The following is a 16361-nucleotide window of genomic DNA, read 5'->3' as shown; positions in this document are numbered from 1 at the left end:
TGTGTGGGTTAAATCCGGGTTATTTGACAACCTATGGCGGTGATGGTTCTGCTCAGGCAGAGCAGTGCTGATGCTCCTCATAAAGCTGTCGCTGCTGTGAAGGTTCTAGGTGACATCACAAATCCCTTTGGTTACATACACAACAAAGCTGGGTTGTTGTTGTTTACACTCTGCAAGGCCTGTGGAAGTGAGTGACATCATAGCACTGTAGTTCTGAGGGTTCAAGATGGATGCAACAATCTCCTGTTGCTTCTATGAAGGCCGTAATAGACGACATCACCAAACAGCTCCATAGTCACATACACAGCAAAGGAGAGATGTTGTTTACACCTAGTGATGTCAGTGGTATTGAGTGACATCACAGCACAGTGCTAAGGCTCCTGGGCCTGGACACAGCAGCGGCTGCAATATCTCAACGGAGAATACGTTTATATCTATGTGTGTGTGTGCGCATATATATATATATATATATATATATATATATATATATATATATTTCTCCGCCGAAATCACTTTTAAACCCATTTCCACCTTTTTTTCCCTTCTCTTCCTCTTACTTTTTTTTCACGTTTTTTTACGTTTTTCTCCTTTTCGCCTCTTTTCTGGGCGTATTATTCTTCTTTTTCTTCTTTTTTTTCGTCTAATGCATACCCCATCAGTGCAGCAATGCTTATTCAATACCGCCAGCAGATGGAGACACTGGGGGATAATTTTCTAAGGATTTATACTGATTTTTCCTGTCTGAATTTGTCGCACAGAAAGTTGCAGGCCAAATATGTGTGACATTTCTGCGACTTTAGCTTCTAGAGCATTTTTACAACATTATACATAGGTGCTGAATACATAAAAAGCGACTGTTCAGCGACAGACAAGTCGCATCGGCTGAAAGTAGGCCAGAATGTCAGTCCATGTTGGAGCAGGTTTAGATACAGTCTAAAGCATAGATCTCAAAGTCTGTGCACAGAATTTAGCAAGGGCCTCGCACCTTCTGATGCATCAGGTAGGTGCACTATAGCATAGCCTAACCCTCTGTACTTTGGTCTATATTGATGCGGGACATAGACAGCCAGCTGATGACCAATCCATTAGTGCAATGGATGGCTGGAAGCATTTGTCTTTGCCTTTGCAATACCACAGAAGCAATGCATGGTCAATGTACAGCAATGACACACCTGTGTGAACAGCCAGGAGACCCCCCCCCCCCCATGTTATGTTACATAGTTACATAGTTAGTACGGTCGAAAAAAGACATATGTCCATCACGTTCAACCAGGGAATTAAGGGGTAGGGGTGTGGCGCGATATTGGGGAAGGGATGAGATTTTATATTTCTTCATAAGCATTAATCTTATTTTGTCAATTAGGAACATTCAGCACCCACCCGCTATCAAGGCAGCTGCCTATCATGTCATGCCCTACCTGCACAGGTGTGCTGGCTACTCAAATGATCCAATTAAGGAGGCCATTTAGTCAGCAGCAGCAGAAGTCCTGTGCCTGGACGCTCCAACAGGGGCCAGACACAAGCAGAAGCAGAAGCAGCAGAAGCAGCAGCAGCACCACCTTTTGTTTATTGGCTGCAGCAGCAGCAAGGCCCACAGGGCTGGCTAGCTGGCTAGCCAGCAAGCAGGTAGCAATGAAAGTAGGAATCTTTCTTTTTAACCCTGTAAGGGGGTGGTGCACTGTACCCGAAGATACTGCCATATCGGGTCAATGCATAGGGCGACGGAAGCAAGCTTCGAAATCGGCCCCCGTTCTCAAAAATCCATTTAATATATGGTCCCCAGATAGGGGACGTATCAGATATTAAACTGATAAGAACAGATACTACACTTGATCTTAGCCAAAAGGCCGAGAAGCGATAACCGTGAAAGGGGCGGGCCCAACAAGGTCCCCTTCATGGGCACTATCACTGCTTGCTGTCAGGGAGGCTGCCAGACAATTTTCCATGCACACTCTGGGCTGGGGGGCAGTCAACCACCAGTACACACAGCAGAACCTAAACCCATACCATTATTGCTAAGCAGCAAGACAGGGGCCCATTGCACTCCCACGGGGCCTTTTTAAATGCAATCCATAACCCGGATTTGCCAGGAACCCTTCTTACTCCTCCTACTTGCATGTGACACTGGGCTTAGGATCTGCATAGGAAACACACACACAAGCACACACCTACCTTTGTTGCCTGCAGATGCCTCCTTGGCTGTCCCCAAACGGTATCAAACCAACACCCACGGGAAGCTGTAAGCATAGAGGACATGCCTGCACCCCATTGGACTTACCTGTGTGGGTTAAATCCGGGTTATTTGACAACCTATGGCGGTGATGGTTCTGCTCAGGCAGAGCAGTGCTGATGCTCCTCATAAAGCTGTCGCTGCTGTGAAGGTTCTAGGTGACATCACAAATCCCTTTGGTTACATACACAACAAAGCTGGGTTGTTGTTGTTTACACTCTGCAAGGCCTGTGGAAGTGAGTGACATCATAGCACTGTAGTTCTGAGGGTTCAAGATGGATGCAACAATCTCCTGTTGCTTCTATGAAGGCCGTAATAGACGACATCACCAAACAGCTCCATAGTCACATACACAGCAAAGGAGAGATGTTGTTTACACCTAGTGATGTCAGTGGTATTGAGTGACATCACAGCACAGTGCTAAGGCTCCTGGGCCTGGACACAGCAGCGGCTGCAATATCTCAACGGAGAATACGTTTATATCTATGTGTGTGTGTGCACATATATATATATATATATATATATATATATATATATATATATTTCTCCGCCAAAATCACTTTTAAACCCATTTCCACCTTTTTTTCCCTTCTCTTCCTCTTACTTTTTTTTCACGTTTTTTTACGTTTTTCTCCTTTTCGCCTCTTTTCTGGGCGTATTATTCTTCTTTTTCTTCTTTTTTTTCGTCTAATGCATACCCCATCAGTGCAGCAATGCTTATTCAATACCGCCAGCAGATGGAGACACTGGGGGATAATTTTCTAAGGATTTATACTGATTTTTCCTGTCTGAATTTGTCGCACAGAAAGTTGCAGGCCAAATATGTGTGACATTTCTGCGACTTTAGCTTCTAGAGCATTTTTACAACATTATACATAGGTGCTGAATACATAAAAAGCGACTGTTCAGCGACAGACAAGTCGCATCGGCTGAAAGTAGGCCAGAATGTCAGTCCATGTTGGAGCAGGTTTAGATACAGTCTAAAGCATAGATCTCAAAGTCTGTGCACAGAATTTAGCAAGGGCCTCGCACCTTCTGATGCATCAGGTAGGTGCACAATAGCATAGCCTAACCCTCTGTACTTTGGTCTATATTGATGCGGGACATAGACAGCCAGCTGATGACCAATCCATTAGTGCAATGGATGGCTGGAAGCATTTGTCTTTGCCTTTGCAATACCACAGAAGCAATGCATGGTCAATGTACAGCAATGACACACCTGTGTGAACAGCCAGGAGACCCCCCCCCCCCCCCCATGTTATGTTACATAGTTACATAGTTAGTACGGCCGAAAAAAGACATATGTCCATCACGTTCAACCAGGGAATTAAGGGGTAGGGGTGTGGCGCGATATTGGGGAAGGGATGAGATTTTATATTTCTTCATAAGCATTAATCTTATTTTGTCAATTAGGAACATTCAGCACCCACCCGCTATCAAGGCAGCTGCCTATCATGTCATGCCCTACCTGCACAGGTGTGCTGGCTACTCAAATGATCCAATTAAGGAGGCCATTTAGTCAGCAGCAGCAGAAGTCCTGTGCCTGGACGCTCCAACAGGGGCCAGACACAAGCAGAAGCAGAAGCAGCAGAAGCAGCAGCAGCACCACCTTTTGTTTATTGGCTGCAGCAGCAGCAAGGCCCACAGGGCTGGCTAGCTGGCTAGCCAGCAAGCAGGTAGCAATGAAAGTAGGAATCTTTCTTTTTAACCCTGTAAGGGGGTGGTGCACTGTACCCGAAGATACTGCCATATCGGGTCAATGCATAGGGCAACGGAAGCAAGCTTCGAAATCGGCCCCCGTTCTCAAAAATCCATTTAATATATGGTCCCCAGATAGGGGACGTATCAGATATTAAACTGATAAGAACAGATACTACACTTGATCTTAGCCAAAAGGCCGAGAAGCGATAACCGTGAAAGGGGCGGGCCCAACAAGGTCCCCTTCATGGGCACTATCACTGCTTGCTGTCAGGGAGGCTGCCAGACAATTTTCCATGCACACTCTGGGCTGGGGGGCAGTCAACCACCAGTACACACAGCAGAACCTAAACCCATACCATTATTGCTAAGCAGCAAGACAGGGGCCCATTGCACTCCCACGGGGCCTTTTTAAATGCAATCCATAACCCGGATTTGCCAGGAACCCTTCTTACTCCTCCTACTTGCATGTGACACTGGGCTTAGGATCTGCATAGGAAACACACACACAAGCACACACCTACCTTTGTTGCCTGCAGATGCCTCCTTGGCTGTCCCCAAACGGTATCAAACCAACACCCACGGGAAGCTGTAAGCATAGAGGACATGCCTGCACCCCATTGGACTTACCTGTGTGGGTTAAATCCGGGTTATTTGACAACCTATGGCGGTGATGGTTCTGCTCAGGCAGAGCAGTGCTGATGCTCCTCATAAAGCTGTCTCTGCTGTGAAGGTTCTAGGTGACATCACAAATCCCTTTGGTTACATACACAACAAAGCTGGGTTGTTGTTGTTTACACTCTGCAAGGCCTGTGGAAGTGAGTGACATCATAGCACTGTAGTTCTGAGGGTTCAAGATGGATGCAACAATCTCCTGTTGCTTCTATGAAGGCCGTAATAGACGACATCACCAAACAGCTCCATAGTCACATACACAGCAAAGGAGAGATGTTGTTTACACCTAGTGATGTCAGTGGTATTGAGTGACATCACAGCACAGTGCTAAGGCTCCTGGGCCTGGACACAGCAGCGGCTGCAATATCTCAACGGAGAATACGTTTATATCTATGTGTGTGTGTGCGCATATATATATATATATATATATATATATATATATATATATATATATTTCTCCGCCGAAATCACTTTTAAACCCATTTCCACCTTTTTTTCCCTTCTCTTCCTCTTACTTTTTTTTCACGTTTTTTTACGTTTTTCTCCTTTTCGCCTCTTTTCTGGGCGTATTATTCTTCTTTTTCTTCTTTTTTTTCGTCTAATGCATACCCCATCAGTGCAGCAATGCTTATTCAATACCGCCAGCAGATGGAGACACTGGGGGATAATTTTCTAAGGATTTATACTGATTTTTCCTGTCTGAATTTGTCGCACAGAAAGTTGCAGGCCAAATATGTGTGACATTTCTGCGACTTTAGCTTCTAGAGCATTTTTACAACATTATACATAGGTGCTGAATACATAAAAAGCGACTGTTCAGCGACAGACAAGTCGCATCGGCTGAAAGTAGGCCAGAATGTCAGTCCATGTTGGAGCAGGTTTAGATACAGTCTAAAGCATAGATCTCAAAGTCTGTGCACAGAATTTAGCAAGGGCCTCGCACCTTCTGATGCATCAGGTAGGTGCACAATAGCATAGCCTAACCCTCTGTACTTTGGTCTATATTGATGCGGGACATAGACAGCCAGCTGATGACCAATCCATTAGTGCAATGGATGGCTGGAAGCATTTGTCTTTGCCTTTGCAATACCACAGAAGCAATGCATGGTCAATGTACAGCAATGACACACCTGTGTGAACAGCCAGGAGACCCCCCCCCCCCCCCATGTTATGTTACATAGTTACATAGTTAGTACGGTCGAAAAAAGACATATGTCCATCACGTTCAACCAGGGAATTAAGGGGTAGGGGTGTGGCGCGATATTGGGGAAGGGATGAGATTTTATATTTCTTCATAAGCATTAATCTTATTTTGTCAATTAGGAACATTCAGCACCCACCCGCTATCAAGGCAGCTGCCTATCATGTCATGCCCTACCTGCACAGGTGTGCTGGCTACTCAAATGATCCAATTAAGGAGGCCATTTAGTCAGCAGCAGCAGAAGTCCTGTGCCTGGACGCTCCAACAGGGGCCAGACACAAGCAGAAGCAGAAGCAGCAGAAGCAGCAGCAGCAGCAGCAGCACCACCTTTTGTTTATTGGCTGCAGCAGCAGCAAGGCCCACAGGGCTGGCTAGCTGGCTAGCCAGCAAGCAGGTAGCAATGAAAGTAGGAATCTTTCTTTTTAACCCTGTAAGGGGGTGGTGCACTGTACCCGAAGATACTGCCATATCGGGTCAATGCATAGGGCGACGGAAGCAAGCTTCGAAATCGGCCCCCGTTCTCAAAAATCCATTTAATATATGGTCCCCAGATAGGGGACGTATCAGATATTAAACTGATAAGAACAGATACTACACTTGATCTTAGCCAAAAGGCCGAGAAGCGATAACCGTGAAAGGGGCGGGCCCAACAAGGTCCCCTTCATGGGCACTATCACTGCTTGCTGTCAGGGAGGCTGCCAGACAATTTTCCATGCACACTCTGGGCTGGGGGGCAGTCAACCACCAGTACACACAGCAGAACCTAAACCCATACCATTATTGCTAAGCAGCAAGACAGGGGCCCATTGCACTCCCACGGGGCCTTTTTAAATGCAATCCATAACCCGGATTTGCCAGGAACCCTTCTTACTCCTCCTACTTGCATGTGACACTGGGCTTAGGATCTGCATAGGAAACACACACACAAGCACACACCTACCTTTGTTGCCTGCAGATGCCTCCTTGGCTGTCCCCAAACGGTATCAAACCAACACCCACGGGAAGCTGTAAGCATAGAGGACATGCCTGCACCCCATTGGACTTACCTGTGTGGGTTAAATCCGGGTTATTTGACAACCTATGGCGGTGATGGTTCTGCTCAGGCAGAGCAGTGCTGATGCTCCTCATAAAGCTGTCGCTGCTGTGAAGGTTCTAGGTGACATCACAAATCCCTTTGGTTACATACACAACAAAGCTGGGTTGTTGTTGTTTACACTCTGCAAGGCCTGTGGAAGTGAGTGACATCATAGCACTGTAGTTCTGAGGGTTCAAGATGGATGCAACAATCTCCTGTTGCTTCTATGAAGGCCGTAATAGACGACATCACCAAACAGCTCCATAGTCACATACACAGCAAAGGAGAGATGTTGTTTACACCTAGTGATGTCAGTGGTATTGAGTGACATCACAGCACAGTGCTAAGGCTCCTGGGCCTGGACACAGCAGCGGCTGCAATATCTCAACGGAGAATACGTTTATATCTATGTGTGTGTGTGCGCATATATATATATATATATATATATATATATATATATATATATATATTTCTCCGCCGAAATCACTTTTAAACCCATTTCCACCTTTTTTTCCCTTCTCTTCCTCTTACTTTTTTTTCACGTTTTTTTACGTTTTTCTCCTTTTCGCCTCTTTTCTGGGCGTATTATTCTTCTTTTTCTTCTTTTTTTTCGTCTAATGCATACCCCATCAGTGCAGCAATGCTTATTCAATACCGCCAGCAGATGGAGACACTGGGGGATAATTTTCTAAGGATTTATACTGATTTTTCCTGTCTGAATTTGTCGCACAGAAAGTTGCAGGCCAAATATGTGTGACATTTCTGCGACTTTAGCTTCTAGAGCATTTTTACAACATTATACATAGGTGCTGAATACATAAAAAGCGACTGTTCAGCGACAGACAAGTCGCATCGGCTGAAAGTAGGCCAGAATGTCAGTCCATGTTGGAGCAGGTTTAGATACAGTCTAAAGCATAGATCTCAAAGTCTGTGCACAGAATTTAGCAAGGGCCTCGCACCTTCTGATGCATCAGGTAGGTGCACAATAGCATAGCCTAACCCTCTGTACTTTGGTCTATATTGATGCGGGACATAGACAGCCAGCTGATGACCAATCCATTAGTGCAATGGATGGCTGGAAGCATTTGTCTTTGCCTTTGCAATACCACAGAAGCAATGCATGGTCAATGTACAGCAATGACACACCTGTGTGAACAGCCAGGAGACCCCCCCCCCCCCCCATGTTATGTTACATAGTTACATAGTTAGTACGGTCGAAAAAAGACATATGTCCATCACGTTCAACCAGGGAATTAAGGGGTAGGGGTGTGGCGCGATATTGGGGAAGGGATGAGATTTTATATTTCTTCATAAGCATTAATCTTATTTTGTCAATTAGGAACATTCAGCACCCACCCGCTATCAAGGCAGCTGCCTATCATGTCATGCCCTACCTGCACAGGTGTGCTGGCTACTCAAATGATCCAATTAAGGAGGCCATTTAGTCAGCAGCAGCAGAAGTCCTGTGCCTGGACGCTCCAACAGGGGCCAGACACAAGCAGAAGCAGAAGCAGCAGAAGCAGCAGCAGCACCACCTTTTGTTTATTGGCTGCAGCAGCAGCAAGGCCCACAGGGCTGGCTAGCTGGCTAGCCAGCAAGCAGGTAGCAATGAAAGTAGGAATCTTTCTTTTTAACCCTGTAAGGGGGTGGTGCACTGTACCCGAAGATACTGCCATATCGGGTCAATGCATAGGGCGACGGAAGCAAGCTTCGAAATCGGCCCCCGTTCTCAAAAATCCATTTAATATATGGTCCCCAGATAGGGGACGTATCAGATATTAAACTGATAAGAACAGATACTACACTTGATCTTAGCCAAAAGGCCGAGAAGCGATAACCGTGAAAGGGGCGGGCCCAACAAGGTCCCCTTCATGGGCACTATCACTGCTTGCTGTCAGGGAGGCTGCCAGACAATTTTCCATGCACACTCTGGGCTGGGGGGCAGTCAACCACCAGTACACACAGCAGAACCTAAACCCATACCATTATTGCTAAGCAGCAAGACAGGGGCCCATTGCACTCCCACGGGGCCTTTTTAAATGCAATCCATAACCCGGATTTGCCAGGAACCCTTCTTACTCCTCCTACTTGCATGTGACACTGGGCTTAGGATCTGCATAGGAAACACACACACAAGCACACACCTACCTTTGTTGCCTGCAGATGCCTCCTTGGCTGTCCCCAAACGGTATCAAACCAACACCCACGGGAAGCTGTAAGCATAGAGGACATGCCTGCACCCCATTGGACTTACCTGTGTGGGTTAAATCCGGGTTATTTGACAACCTATGGCGGTGATGGTTCTGCTCAGGCAGAGCAGTGCTGATGCTCCTCATAAAGCTGTCGCTGCTGTGAAGGTTCTAGGTGACATCACAAATCCCTTTGGTTACATACACAACAAAGCTGGGTTGTTGTTGTTTACACTCTGCAAGGCCTGTGGAAGTGAGTGACATCATAGCACTGTAGTTCTGAGGGTTCAAGATGGATGCAACAATCTCCTGTTGCTTCTATGAAGGCCGTAATAGACGACATCACCAAACAGCTCCATAGTCACATACACAGCAAAGGAGAGATGTTGTTTACACCTAGTGATGTCAGTGGTATTGAGTGACATCACAGCACAGTGCTAAGGCTCCTGGGCCTGGACACAGCAGCGGCTGCAATATCTCAACGGAGAATACGTTTATATCTATGTGTGTGTGTGCGCATATATATATATATATATATATATATATATATATATATATTTCTCCGCCGAAATCACTTTTAAACCCATTTCCACCTTTTTTTCCCTTCTCTTCCTCTTACTTTTTTTTCACGTTTTTTTACGTTTTTCTCCTTTTCGCCTCTTTTCTGGGCGTATTATTCTTCTTTTTCTTCTTTTTTTTCGTCTAATGCATACCCCATCAGTGCAGCAATGCTTATTCAATACCGCCAGCAGATGGAGACACTGGGGGATAATTTTCTAAGGATTTATACTGATTTTTCCTGTCTGAATTTGTCGCACAGAAAGTTGCAGGCCAAATATGTGTGACATTTCTGCGACTTTAGCTTCTAGAGCATTTTTACAACATTATACATAGGTGCTGAATACATAAAAAGCGACTGTTCAGCGACAGACAAGTCGCATCGGCTGAAAGTAGGCCAGAATGTCAGTCCATGTTGGAGCAGGTTTAGATACAGTCTAAAGCATAGATCTCAAAGTCTGTGCACAGAATTTAGCAAGGGCCTCGCACCTTCTGATGCATCAGGTAGGTGCACAATAGCATAGCCTAACCCTCTGTACTTTGGTCTATATTGATGCGGGACATAGACAGCCAGCTGATGACCAATCCATTAGTGCAATGGATGGCTGGAAGCATTTGTCTTTGCCTTTGCAATACCACAGAAGCAATGCATGGTCAATGTACAGCAATGACACACCTGTGTGAACAGCCAGGAGACCCCCCCCCCCCCCATGTTATGTTACATAGTTACATAGTTAGTACGGTCGAAAAAAGACATATGTCCATCACGTTCAACCAGGGAATTAAGGGGTAGGGGTGTGGCGCGATATTGGGGAAGGGATGAGATTTTATATTTCTTCATAAGCATTAATCTTATTTTGTCAATTAGGAACATTCAGCACCCACCCGCTATCAAGGCAGCTGCCTATCATGTCATGCCCTACCTGCACAGGTGTGCTGGCTACTCAAATGATCCAATTAAGGAGGCCATTTAGTCAGCAGCAGCAGAAGTCCTGTGCCTGGACGCTCCAACAGGGGCCAGACACAAGCAGAAGCAGAAGCAGCAGAAGCAGCAGCAGCACCACCTTTTGTTTTTTGGCTGCAGCAGCAGCAAGGCCCACAGGGCTGGCTAGCTGGCTAGCCAGCAAGCAGGTAGCAATGAAAGTAGGAATCTTTCTTTTTAACCCTGTAAGGGGGTGGTGCACTGTACCCGAAGATACTGCCATATCGGGTCAATGCATAGGGCGACGGAAGCAAGCTTCGAAATCGGCCCCCGTTCTCAAAAATCCATTTAATATATGGTCCCCAGATAGGGGACGTATCAGATATTAAACTGATAAGAACAGATACTACACTTGATCTTAGCCAAAAGGCCGAGAAGCGATAACCGTGAAAGGGGCGGGCCCAACAAGGTCCCCTTCATGGGCACTATCACTGCTTGCTGTCAGGGAGGCTGCCAGACAATTTTCCATGCACACTCTGGGCTGGGGGGCAGTCAACCACCAGTACACACAGCAGAACCTAAACCCATACCATTATTGCTAAGCAGCAAGACAGGGGCCCATTGCACTCCCACGGGGCCTTTTTAAATGCAATCCATAACCCGGATTTGCCAGGAACCCTTCTTACTCCTCCTACTTGCATGTGACACTGGGCTTAGGATCTGCATAGGAAACACACACACAAGCACACACCTACCTTTGTTGCCTGCAGATGCCTCCTTGGCTGTCCCCAAACGGTATCAAACCAACACCCACGGGAAGCTGTAAGCATAGAGGACATGCCTGCACCCCATTGGACTTACCTGTGTGGGTTAAATCCGGGTTATTTGACAACCTATGGCGGTGATGGTTCTGCTCAGGCAGAGCAGTGCTGATGCTCCTCATAAAGCTGTCGCTGCTGTGAAGGTTCTAGGTGACATCACAAATCCCTTTGGTTACATACACAACAAAGCTGGGTTGTTGTTGTTTACACTCTGCAAGGCCTGTGGAAGTGAGTGACATCATAGCACTGTAGTTCTGAGGGTTCAAGATGGATGCAACAATCTCCTGTTGCTTCTATGAAGGCCGTAATAGACGACATCACCAAACAGCTCCATAGTCACATACACAGCAAAGGAGAGATGTTGTTTACACCTAGTGATGTCAGTGGTATTGAGTGACATCACAGCACAGTGCTAAGGCTCCTGGGCCTGGACACAGCAGCGGCTGCAATATCTCAACGGAGAATACGTTTATATCTATGTGTGTGTGTGCGCATATATATATATATATATATATATATATATATATATATATATATTTCTCCGCCGAAATCACTTTTAAACCCATTTCCACCTTTTTTTCCCTTCTCTTCCTCTTACTTTTTTTTCACGTTTTTTTACGTTTTTCTCCTTTTCGCCTCTTTTCTGGGCGTATTATTCTTCTTTTTCTTCTTTTTTTTCGTCTAATGCATACCCCATCAGTGCAGCAATGCTTATTCAATACCGCCAGCAGATGGAGACACTGGGGGATAATTTTCTAAGGATTTATACTGATTTTTCCTGTCTGAATTTGTCGCACAGAAAGTTGCAGGCCAAATATGTGTGACATTTCTGCGACTTTAGCTTCTAGAGCATTTTTACAACATTATACATAGGTGCTGAATACATAAAAAGCGACTGTTCAGCGACAGACAAGTCGCATCGGCTGAAAGTAGGCCAGAATGTCAGTCCATGTTGGAGCAGGTTTAGATACAGTCTAAAGCATAGATCTCAAAGTCTGTGCACAGAATTTAGCAAGGGCCTCGCACCTTCTGATGCATCAGGTAGGTGCACAATAGCATAGCCTAACCCTCTGTACTTTGGTCTATATTGATGCGGGACATAGACAGCCAGCTGATGACCAATCCATTAGTGCAATGGATGGCTGGAAGCATTTGTCTTTGCCTTTGCAATACCACAGAAGCAATGCATGGTCAATGTACAGCAATGACACACCTGTGTGAACAGCCAGGAGACCCCCCCCCCCCCCATGTTATGTTACATAGTTACATAGTTAGTACGGTCGAAAAAAGACATATGTCCATCACGTTCAACCAGGGAATTAAGGGGTAGGGGTGTGGCGCGATATTGGGGAAGGGATGAGATTTTATATTTCTTCATAAGCATTAATCTTATTTTGTCAATTAGGAACATTCAGCACCCACCCGCTATCAAGGCAGCTGCCTATCATGTCATGCCCTACCTGCACAGGTGTGCTGGCTACTCAAATGATCCAATTAAGGAGGCCATTTAGTCAGCAGCAGCAGAAGTCCTGTGCCTGGACGCTCCAACAGGGGCCAGACACAAGCAGAAGCAGAAGCAGCAGAAGCAGCAGCAGCACCACCTTTTGTTTATTGGCTGCAGCAGCAGCAAGGCCCACAGGGCTGGCTAGCTGGCTAGCCAGCAAGCAGGTAGCAATGAAAGTAGGAATCTTTCTTTTTAACCCTGTAAGGGGGTGGTGCACTGTACCCGAAGATACTGCCATATCGGGTCAATGCATAGGGCGACGGAAGCAAGCTTCGAAATCGGCCCCCGTTCTCAAAAATCCATTTAATATATGGTCCCCAGATAGGGGACGTATCAGATATTAAACTGATAAGAACAGATACTACACTTGATCTTAGCCAAAAGGCCGAGAAGCGATAACCGTGAAAGGGGCGGGCCCAACAAGGTCCCCTTCATGGGCACTATCACTGCTTGCTGTCAGGGAGGCTGCCAGACAATTTTCCATGCACACTCTGGGCTGGGGGGCAGTCAACCACCAGTACACACAGCAGAACCTAAACCCATACCATTATTGCTAAGCAGCAAGACAGGGGCCCATTGCACTCCCACGGGGCCTTTTTAAATGCAATCCATAACCCGGATTTGCCAGGAACCCTTCTTACTCCTCCTACTTGCATGTGACACTGGGCTTAGGATCTGCATAGGAAACACACACACAAGCACACACCTACCTTTGTTGCCTGCAGATGCCTCCTTGGCTGTCCCCAAACGGTATCAAACCAACACCCACGGGAAGCTGTAAGCATAGAGGACATGCCTGCACCCCATTGGACTTACCTGTGTGGGTTAAATCCGGGTTATTTGACAACCTATGGCGGTGATGGTTCTGCTCAGGCAGAGCAGTGCTGATGCTCCTCATAAAGCTGTCGCTGCTGTGAAGGTTCTAGGTGACATCACAAATCCCTTTGGTTACATACACAACAAAGCTGGGTTGTTGTTGTTTACACTCTGCAAGGCCTGTGGAAGTGAGTGACATCATAGCACTGTAGTTCTGAGGGTTCAAGATGGATGCAACAATCTCCTGTTGCTTCTATGAAGGCCGTAATAGACGACATCACCAAACAGCTCCATAGTCACATACACAGCAAAGGAGAGATGTTGTTTACACCTAGTGATGTCAGTGGTATTGAGTGACATCACAGCACAGTGCTAAGGCTCCTGGGCCTGGACACAGCAGCGGCTGCAATATCTCAACGGAGAATACGTTTATATCTATGTGTGTGTGTGCGCATATATATATATATATATATATATATATATATATATATATATATTTCTCCGCCGAAATCACTTTTAAACCCATTTCCACCTTTTTTTCCCTTCTCTTCCTCTTACTTTTTTTTCACGTTTTTTTACGTTTTTCTCCTTTTCGCCTCTTTTCTGGGCGTATTATTCTTCTTTTTCTTCTTTTTTTTCGTCTAATGCATACCCCATCAGTGCAGCAATGCTTATTCAATACCGCCAGCAGATGGAGACACTGGGGGATAATTTTCTAAGGATTTATACTGATTTTTCCTGTCTGAATTTGTCGCACAGAAAGTTGCAGGCCAAATATGTGTGACATTTCTGCGACTTTAGCTTCTAGAGCATTTTTACAACATTATACATAGGTGCTGAATACATAAAAAGCGACTGTTCAGCGACAGACAAGTCGCATCGGCTGAAAGTAGGCCAGAATGTCAGTCCATGTTGGAGCAGGTTTAGATACAGTCTAAAGCATAGATCTCAAAGTCTGTGCACAGAATTTAGCAAGGGCCTCGCACCTTCTGATGCATCAGGTAGGTGCACAATAGCATAGCCTAACCCTCTGTACTTTGGTCTATATTGATGCGGGACATAGACAGCCAGCTGATGACCAATCCATTAGTGCAATGGATGGCTGGAAGCATTTGTCTTTGCCTTTGCAATACCACAGAAGCAATGCATGGTCAATGTACAGCAATGACACACCTGTGTGAACAGCCAGGAGACCCCCCCCCCCCCCCCATGTTATGTTACATAGTTACATAGTTAGTACGGTCGAAAAAAGACATATGTCCATCACGTTCAACCAGGGAATTAAGGGGTAGGGGTGTGGCGCGATATTGGGGAAGGGATGAGATTTTATATTTCTTCATAAGCATTAATCTTATTTTGTCAATTAGGAACATTCAGCACCCACCCGCTATCAAGGCAGCTGCCTATCATGTCATGCCCTACCTGCACAGGTGTGCTGGCTACTCAAATGATCCAATTAAGGAGGCCATTTAGTCAGCAGCAGCAGAAGTCCTGTGCCTGGACGCTCCAACAGGGGCCAGACACAAGCAGAAGCAGAAGCAGCAGAAGCAGCAGCAGCACCACCTTTTGTTTATTGGCTGCAGCAGCAGCAAGGCCCACAGGGCTGGCTAGCTGGCTAGCCAGCAAGCAGGTAGCAATGAAAGTAGGAATCTTTCTTTTTAACCCTGTAAGGGGGTGGTGCACTGTACCCGAAGATACTGCCATATCGGGTCAATGCATAGGGCGACGGAAGCAAGCTTCGAAATCGGCCCCCGTTCTCAAAAATCCATTTAATATATGGTCCCCAGATAGGGGACGTATCAGATATTAAACTGATAAGAACAGATACTACACTTGATCTTAGCCAAAAGGCCGAGAAGCGATAACCGTGAAAGGGGCGGGCCCAACAAGGTCCCCTTCATGGGCACTATCACTGCTTGCTGTCAGGGAGGCTGCCAGACAATTTTCCATGCACACTCTGGGCTGGGGGGCAGTCAACCACCAGTACACACAGCAGAACCTAAACCCATACCATTATTGCTAAGCAGCAAGACAGGGGCCCATTGCACTCCCACGGGGCCTTTTTAAATGCAATCCATAACCCGGATTTGCCAGGAACCCTTCTTACTCCTCCTACTTGCATGTGACACTGGGCTTAAGGATCTGCATAGGAAACACACACACAAGCACACACCTACCTTTGTTGCCTGCAGATGCCTCCTTGGCTGTCCCCAAACGGTATCAAACCAACACCCACGGGAAGCTGTAAGCATAGAGGACATGCCTGCACCCCATTGGACTTACCTGTGTGGGTTAAATCCGGGTTATTTGACAACCTATGGCGGTGATGGTTCTGCTCAGGCAGAGCAGTGCTGATGCTCCTCATAAAGCTGTCGCTGCTGTGAAGGTTCTAGGTGACATCACAAATCCCTTTGGTTACATACACAACAAAGCTGGGTTGTTGTTGTTTACACTCTGCAAGGCCTGTGGAAGTGAGTGACATCATAGCACTAGTAGTTCTGAGGGTTCAAGATGGATGCAACAATCTCCTGTTGCTTCTATGAAGGCCGTAATAGACGACATCACCAAACAGCTCCATAGTCACATACACAGCAAAGGAGAGATGTTGTTTACACCTAGTGATGTCAGTGGTATTGAGTGACATCACAGCACAGTGCTAAGGCTCCTGGGCC

At 46.2% G+C, this 16361-nt stretch overlaps 7 non-coding genes across 7 annotated transcripts; all 7 read right to left on the bottom strand.

The window, feature by feature from the left end:
• Positions 1-1668: 1668 nt before the first annotated feature.
• On the bottom strand, positions 1669-1859 carry LOC130325236 (U2 spliceosomal RNA). The gene has a single exon (XR_008870088.1). It is a non-coding gene; the product is annotated as a U2 spliceosomal RNA (small nuclear RNA).
• A 2089-nt stretch (positions 1860-3948) lies between these two features.
• Positions 3949-4139, bottom strand: LOC130325328 (U2 spliceosomal RNA). Its single transcript, XR_008870171.1, has one exon. It is a non-coding gene; the product is annotated as a U2 spliceosomal RNA (small nuclear RNA).
• A 2101-nt stretch (positions 4140-6240) lies between these two features.
• On the bottom strand, positions 6241-6431 carry LOC130325234 (U2 spliceosomal RNA). The gene has a single exon (XR_008870086.1). It is a non-coding gene; the product is annotated as a U2 spliceosomal RNA (small nuclear RNA).
• A 2092-nt stretch (positions 6432-8523) lies between these two features.
• Positions 8524-8714, bottom strand: LOC130325233 (U2 spliceosomal RNA). The gene has a single exon (XR_008870085.1). It is a non-coding gene; the product is annotated as a U2 spliceosomal RNA (small nuclear RNA).
• Positions 8715-10799: 2085 nt separating this feature from the next.
• LOC130325231 (U2 spliceosomal RNA) lies at positions 10800-10990 on the bottom strand. Its single transcript, XR_008870084.1, has one exon. It is a non-coding gene; the product is annotated as a U2 spliceosomal RNA (small nuclear RNA).
• Positions 10991-13079: 2089 nt separating this feature from the next.
• On the bottom strand, positions 13080-13270 carry LOC130325230 (U2 spliceosomal RNA). The gene has a single exon (XR_008870083.1). It is a non-coding gene; the product is annotated as a U2 spliceosomal RNA (small nuclear RNA).
• A 2091-nt stretch (positions 13271-15361) lies between these two features.
• Positions 15362-15552, bottom strand: LOC130325229 (U2 spliceosomal RNA). Its single transcript, XR_008870082.1, has one exon. It is a non-coding gene; the product is annotated as a U2 spliceosomal RNA (small nuclear RNA).
• Between the last annotated feature and the right edge of the window lie 809 nt (positions 15553-16361).

The sequence above is a fragment of the Hyla sarda genome, unplaced genomic scaffold (assembly GCF_029499605.1).
Source record: "Hyla sarda isolate aHylSar1 unplaced genomic scaffold, aHylSar1.hap1 scaffold_271, whole genome shotgun sequence".
Taxonomy (NCBI): domain Eukaryota; kingdom Metazoa; phylum Chordata; class Amphibia; order Anura; family Hylidae; genus Hyla; species Hyla sarda.
The sequence above is the reverse complement of the archived record's forward strand: the minus strand, read 5'-3'. Positions and strand labels throughout refer to the sequence as shown.